Source organism: Phyllobates terribilis, unplaced genomic scaffold, assembly GCF_046119375.1.
Source record: "Phyllobates terribilis strain yellow unplaced genomic scaffold, ASM4611937v1 Scaffold_8__6_contigs__length_399053987, whole genome shotgun sequence".
Classification (NCBI taxonomy): Eukaryota; Metazoa; Chordata; class Amphibia; order Anura; family Dendrobatidae; genus Phyllobates; species Phyllobates terribilis.
This window is the reverse complement of record NW_027362768.1, coordinates 174,586,559-174,594,200: the sequence shown is the minus strand read 5'-3', so window position 1 is coordinate 174,594,200 and position 7,642 is coordinate 174,586,559. Positions and strand designations below refer to the sequence as shown.

General features: G+C 58.5%; 1 protein-coding gene across 1 annotated transcript in view; it reads right to left on the bottom strand.

Annotated features, from left to right (window-relative positions):
* USP1 (ubiquitin specific peptidase 1) overlaps positions 1–6,386 on the bottom strand; it is a 27,824-nt gene extending 21,438 nt beyond the window's left edge. The window contains exon 1 of the mRNA XM_073643791.1: positions 6,228–6,386. The gene's annotated coding sequence lies outside the window, so the exon portion shown is untranslated. The remainder of the gene's footprint in view (positions 1–6,227) is intronic.
* Positions 6,387–7,642: the final 1,256 nt, after the last annotated feature.

Sequence of the window (7,642 nt, the reverse complement as noted above, 5' to 3'; positions counted from 1 at the left end):
GCACAGAGCCACAGGATGGGGACCTGGATGGGGCACAGAGCCACAGGATGGGGACCTGGATGGGGCACAGAGCCACAGGATGGGGACCTGGATGGGGCACAGAGCCACAGGATGGGGACCTGGATGGGGCACAGAGCCACAGGATGGGGACCTGGATGGGGCACAGAGCCACAGGATGGGGACCTGGATGGGGCACAGAGCCACAGGATGGGGACCTGGATGGGGCACAGAGCCACAGGATGGGGACCTGGATGGGGCACAGAGCCACAGGATGGGGACCTGGATGGGGCACAGAGCCACAGGATGGGGACCTGGATGGGGCACAGAGCCACAGGATGGGGACCTGGATGGGGCACAGAGCCACAGGATGGGGACCTGGATGGGGCACAGAGCCACAGGATGGGGACCTGGATGGGGCACAGAGCCACAGGATGGGGACCTGGATGGGGCACAGAGCCACAGGATGGGGACCTGGATGGGGCACAGAGCCACAAGAGGGACCTGGATGGGGCACAGAGCCACAAGAGGGGACCTGGATGGGGCACAGAGCCACAGGATGGGGACCTGGATGGGGCACAGAGCCACAGGATGGGGACCTGGATGGGGCACAGAGCCACAGGATGGGGACCTGGATGGGGCACAGAGCCTCAAGATGGGGACCTGGATGGGGCACAGAGCCACAAGATGGGGACCAGAGCCACAACACGGGACCTGGATGGGGCACAGAGCCACAGGATGGGGACCTGGATGGGGCACATAGCCACAGGATGGGGACCTGGATGGGGCACATAGCCACAGGATGGGGACCTGGATGGGGCACATAGCCACAGGATGGGGACCTGGATGGGGCACATAGCCACAGGATGGGGACCTGGATGGGGCACATAGCCACAGGATGGGGACCTGGATGGGGCACATAGCCACAGGATGGGGACCTGGATGGGGCACATAGCCACAGGATGGGGACCTGGATGGGGCACATAGCCACAGGATGGGGACCTGGATGGGGCACATAGCCACAGGATGGGGACCTGGATGGGGCACATAGCCACAGGATGGGGACCTGGATGGGGCACATAGCCACAGGATGGGGACCTGGATGGGGCACATAGCCACAGGATGGGGACCTGGATGGGGCACATAGCCACAGGATGGGGACCTGGATGGGGCACATAGCCACAGGATGGGGACCTGGATGGGGCACATAGCCACAGGATGGGGACCTGGATGGGGCACATAGCCACAGGATGGGGACCTGGATGGGGCACATAGCCACAGGATGGGGACCTGGATGGGGCACATAGCCACAGGATGGGGACCTGGATGGGGCACATAGCCACAGGATGGGGACCTGGATGGGGCACATAGCCACAGGATGGGGACCTGGATGGGGCACATAGCCACAGGATGGGGACCTGGATGGGGCACATAGCCACAGGATGGGGACCTGGATGGGGCACATAGCCACAGGATGGGGACCTGGATGGGGCACATAGCCACAGGATGGGGACCTGGATGGGGCACATAGCCACAGGATGGGGACCTGGATGGGGCACATAGCCACAGGATGGGGACCTGGATGGGGCACATAGCCACAGGATGGGGACCTGGATGGGGCACATAGCCACAGGATGGGGACCTGGATGGGGCACATAGCCACAGGATGGGGACCTGGATGGGGCACATAGCCACAGGATGGGGACCTGGATGGGGCACATAGCCACAGGATGGGGACCTGGATGGGGCACATAGCCACAGGATGGGGACCTGGATGGGGCACATAGCCACAGGATGGGGACCTGGATGGGGCACATAGCCACAGGATGGGGACCTGGATGGGGCACATAGCCACAGGATGGGGACCTGGATGGGGCACATAGCCACAGGATGGGGACCTGGATGGGGCACATAGCCACAGGATGGGGACCTGGATGGGGCACATAGCCACAGGATGGGGACCTGGATGGGGCACATAGCCACAGGATGGGGACCTGGATGGGGCACAGAGCCACAGGATGGGGACCTGGATGGGGCACAGAGCCACAGGATGGGGACCTGGATGGGGCACAGAGCCACAGGATGGGGACCTGGATGGGGCACAGAGCCACAAGAGGGGACCTGGATGGGGCACAGAGCCACAAGAGGGGACCTGGATGGGGCACAGAGCCACAAGAGGGGACCTGGATGGGGCACAGAGCCACAAGAGGGGACCTGGATGGGGCACAGAGCCACAAGAGGGGACCTGGATGGGGCACAGAGCCACAAGATGGGGACCTGGATGGGGCACATAGCCTCAAGATGGGGACCTGGATGGGGCACATAGCCTCAAGAGGGGACCTGGATGGGGCACAGAGCCACAGGATGGGGACCTGGATGGGGCACAGAGCCACAGGATGGGGACCTGGATGGGGCACAGAGCCTCAAGATGGGGACCTGGATGGGGCACAGAGCCTCAAGATGGGGACCTGGATGGGGCACAGAGCCTCAAGATGGGGACCTGGATGGGGCACAGAGCCACAACATGGGGACCAGAGCCACAACATGGGGACCTGGATGGGGCACAGAGCCACAAGATGGGGACCTGGATGGGCCACATTGCCACAGGATGGGGACCTGGATGGGGCACATTGCCACAGGATGGGGACCTGGATGGGGCACATTGCCACAAGATGGGGACCTGGATGGGGCACAGAGCCACAAGATGGGGACCTGGATGGGGCACAGAGCCACAAGATGGGGACCAGAGCCACAACATGGGGACCTGGATGGGGCACAGAGCCACAAGATGGGGACCTGGATGGGCCACAGAGCCACAGGATGGGGACCTGGATGGGGCACATAGCCACAGGATGGGGACCTGGATGGGGCACATAGCCACAGGATGGGGACCTGGATGGGGCACATAGCCACAGGATGGGGACCTGGATGGGGCACATAGCCACAGGATGGGGACCTGGATGGGGCACATAGCCACAGGATGGGGACCTGGATGGGGCACAGAGCCACAGGATGGGGACCTGGATGGGGCACAGAGCCACAGGATGGGGACCTGGATGGGGCACAGAGCCACAGGATGGGGACCTGGATGGGGCACAGAGCCACAAGATGGGGACCAGAGCCACAACATGGGGACCTGGATGGGGCACAGAGCCACAAGATGGGGACCTGGATGGGGCACAGAGCCACAAGATGGGTACCTGGATGGGGCACAGAGCCACAAGATGGGGACCTGGATGGGGCACAGAGCCACAAGATGGGGACCTGGATGGGGCACAGAGCCACAAGATGGGGACCTGGATGGGGCACAGAGCCACAGGATGGGGACCTGGATGGGGCACAGAGCCACAGGATGGGGACCTGGATGGGGCACAGAGCCACAGGATGGGGACCTGGATGGGGCACAGAGCCACAGGATGGGGACCTGGATGGGGCACAGAGCCACAGGATGGGGACCTGGATGGGGCACAGAGCCACAGGATGGGGACCTGGATGGGGCACAGAGCCACAGGATGGGGACCTGGATGGGGCACAGAGCCACAGGATGGGGACCTGGATGGGGCACATAGCCACAGGATGGGGACCTGGATGGGGCACATAGCCACAGGATGGGGACCTGGATGGGGCACATAGCCACAGGATGGGGACCTGGATGGGGCACATAGCCACAGGATGGGGACCTGGATGGGGCACATAGCCACAGGATGGGGACCTGGATGGGGCACATAGCCACAGGATGGGGACCTGGATGGGGCACATAGCCACAGGATGGGGACCTGGATGGGGCACATAGCCACAGGATGGGGACCTGGATGGGGCACATAGCCACAGGATGGGGACCTGGATGGGGCACATAGCCACAGGATGGGGACCTGGATGGGGCACATAGCCACAGGATGGGGACCTGGATGGGGCACATAGCCACAGGATGGGGACCTGGATGGGGCACATAGCCACAGGATGGGGACCTGGATGGGGCACATAGCCACAGGATGGGGACCTGGATGGGGCACATAGCCACAGGATGGGGACCTGGATGGGGCACATAGCCACAGGATGGGGACCTGGATGGGGCACATAGCCACAGGATGGGGACCTGGATGGGGCACATAGCCACAGGATGGGGACCTGGATGGGGCACATAGCCACAGGATGGGGACCTGGATGGGGCACATAGCCACAGGATGGGGACCTGGATGGGGCACATAGCCACAGGATGGGGACCTGGATGGGGCACATAGCCACAGGATGGGGACCTGGATGGGGCACATAGCCACAGGATGGGGACCTGGATGGGGCACATAGCCACAGGATGGGGACCTGGATGGGGCACATAGCCACAGGATGGGGACCTGGATGGGGCACATAGCCACAAGATGGGGACCTGGATGGGGCACAGAGCCACAAGATGGGGACCAGAGCCACAACATGGGGACCTGGATGGGGCACAGAGCCACAAGATGGGGACCTGGATGGGCCACATTGCCACAGGATGGGGACCTGGATGGGCCACATTGCCACAGGATGGGGACCTGGATGGGGCACATTGCCACAGGATGGGGACCTGGATGGGGCACATTAGTACAAGATGGGCGCCAGGATGGGGAACGTTGCCACAGGATGGGGACCTGGATGGGGCACATAGCCACAGGATGGGGACCTGGATGGGGCACATTAGTACAAGATGGGGACTTGGATGGGGAACATTACTACAAGATGTTTTCCATTATTACTATATGATGCTAATTGTAAGACAATATTACTGTATGTGGCCAATTGGGGGAAATAAAATTGTAAAAAAAATAAAAAATAAAATAAAGCATGAAAAAATATTGGGCACTAAAAATGCTGTTTTATATGTAAACTAAAGTAAACACAAAAAAGTGCACGTTTATTATCGCCACATCCATAACGACCCAAGCCATAAAAAAATAAACACGGCAAAAATGTTCAAAAGGTGTATACAAAAAAAATGGTATCACTAAAAATGTCACATTGAACAAAGAATGCGGCCCCCCCAAATTCAAATTTTTTCCATGTGCGGCCCATATACCCAGCCGAGTTTGAGACCCCTGGTCTAGACTTTTAGCTGAGATGAATCTGTGCTACAGTAAATTTATCACTTAAACATGAGCCATGTATGAGGGAGTCACAGAACTTGAGGAGTCGGAGGTTTGGTTTACCAACTCCACGCCCGTCACCCAATCCCGCGGCACCGTCCGCACAGCCCGCCACCCAATCCCGCGGCACCGCCCGCACAGCCCGTCACCCAATCCCGCGGCACCGCCCGCACAGCCCGTCACCCAATCCCGCGGCACCGCCCGCACAGCCCGTCACCCAATCCCGCGGCACCGTCCGCACAGCCCGTCACCCAATCCCGCGGCACCGTCCGCACAGCCCGGTATCTAATCCCGCAGCACCGTCCGCACAGCCCGTCACCCAATTCCGCGGCACCGTCCGCACAGCCCGGTATCTAATCCCGCGGCACCGTCCGCACAGCCCGTCACCCAATCCCGCGGCACAGTCCGTACAGCCCGTCACCCAATCCCGCGGCACCGTCCGCACAGCCCGGTATCTAATCCCGCGGCACCGTCCGCACAGCCCGGTATCTAATCCCGCGGTACCGTCCGCACAGCCCGGTATCTAATCCCGCGGTACCGTCCGCACAGCCCGGTATCTAATCCCGCGGTACCGTCCGCACAGCCCGGTATCTAATCCCGCGGTACCGTCCGCACAGCCCGGTATCTAATCCCGCGGTACCGTCCGCACAGCCCGGTATCTAATCCCGCGGTACCGTCCGCACAGCCCGGTATCTAATCCCGCGGTACCGTCCGCACAGCCCGGTATCTAATCCCGCGGTACCGTCCGCACAGCCCGGTATCTAATCCCGCGGTACCGTCCGCACAGCCCGGTATCTAATCCCGCGGTACCGTCCGCACTGCCCGGCATCTAATCCCGTGCGATCCCTGATGCACACGTTGGCGGACTACACGTCCCAGCCGCCCTGACCGTGCACATGCTGGGAGTTGTAGTCCCCCGCCGGCAGCAGACACTGCACACAGGAGCGGCGCCGCCATCACTGAGCGCACCACGTGACACGGGGACAGCACGAGCCGCCATTACTCGCACTTTGTTGCGCGCACTTCAAAAAATCCCCGAGTGTGGGCGGCTCCGGAGCGTGGGACTCACAGCGGCCGCCGGGCAGAGGAGCGTCCGGGAAGAATTCGTACCTGCCGGGCCGGGTGGTGCAGCCGCCTCCTCAGCGCATCTGTATCTCGTCTGGCGGGAAAATCCGCCGAAATCACAATCCGGGAGCTCCACAGGCCGAGGCGGCCCGCCTTACCCGACGTGATGACGTCATTCACCTCACGTAGGCCGACTTCCGCGTACAGCTTTCACTTTTTGTTACGGGCAGACCTTTCTTGACACTTGATTGGAGGAATGGTAGCACGTGGTAAGCGCTCGCCTCTGCTACTGGCTGGGCGGCGGAATGACATATTGCTGCCTGATTGGTCGCTTAGGTGGTTGCTGTGATTTGAAGGAGTTGGCGGTTGGAGGGGGCCTTTGGATTCAAGGAGAGAGGTGGTCGTGCTGTGTGAAGTTTCACAGGAGAAAGTTTTGTCACAGTTAATGTCCAAAATGTCATCAAAAGATGTAAAAAAATACTTCATTGTAGCCAGAAAATGCTCAAAAAAGGAAAAAAACATCTAAGTGCAGTGAAATGGTGAAAAAACCTGCAGTTTGACCATTGTGGGTTTTTTTCTGCGTTCATTGTGCTGTAAAAATGACCCAGTGCCATGATTCTGCCAGTCGGTGCGATTACGATTGCCTGCGATGCCCTTGCAGAAAAACCAATGGGTTGCCATAGCAACCAGGTGTCTACTGAAGGCCCTGGTGCCGCCATCTTGACTTCCATCCTAATTTACCGCTTCTCCCCCACCCATCGGCAGTGATGTTCTAAAACTGTGTCTCTGACAGCCGGACTCCCCGTAGAGAAGGCGGAGATGGTTTATTACAGTCTCTGCCTCCTCCAGCGCCGTGTACACAAAGCTGAACAAGTGCCGAGTCCTCCTCTATATACAGGGGTCATGTGATCGCTGTGCATAGGGACGGAGCAGGCGCTCAGGGTCATAGGAGACACAGACAGCTCTACTATGAAGCCAGAAAGCTGCATTTCCCCTGTAACTGGGGCGAATATACCAACCACAGTTACAGGGGAAAAAGAAATGAAAACTATTTCAATATTTAAATGCCTCCCAAAAGGTTTCTTATGAGGGGCACAATGTGTAAAATAAATAAATAAAAATGCTACTGACTGTGTTTTTCCCCTGTAACTAGTCCTAATATTCCAGCCCCAGTTACAGTGGAAATAAGATGAAAATAAAAAAAAAATTCAATACTGAAATGATCCCGAAGATCTTTTATGACCTTAAAATAAATGAAAAAAATAAATAAAAATGAATAGGTGAAAGAGAAGTAAAATAAATACGTCACTATCAATACAAATCGCTGTTTCCAGTCCAGCCACCGTTCAAAAAAAAACCCCAATGTGGCCGACATATAAAAGTATTTGTTACAGAATGTGATTTTTTGTAGTCATAAAAAACAATGGGAAAAACAAACACTTATTTCACTTACTGTTCTA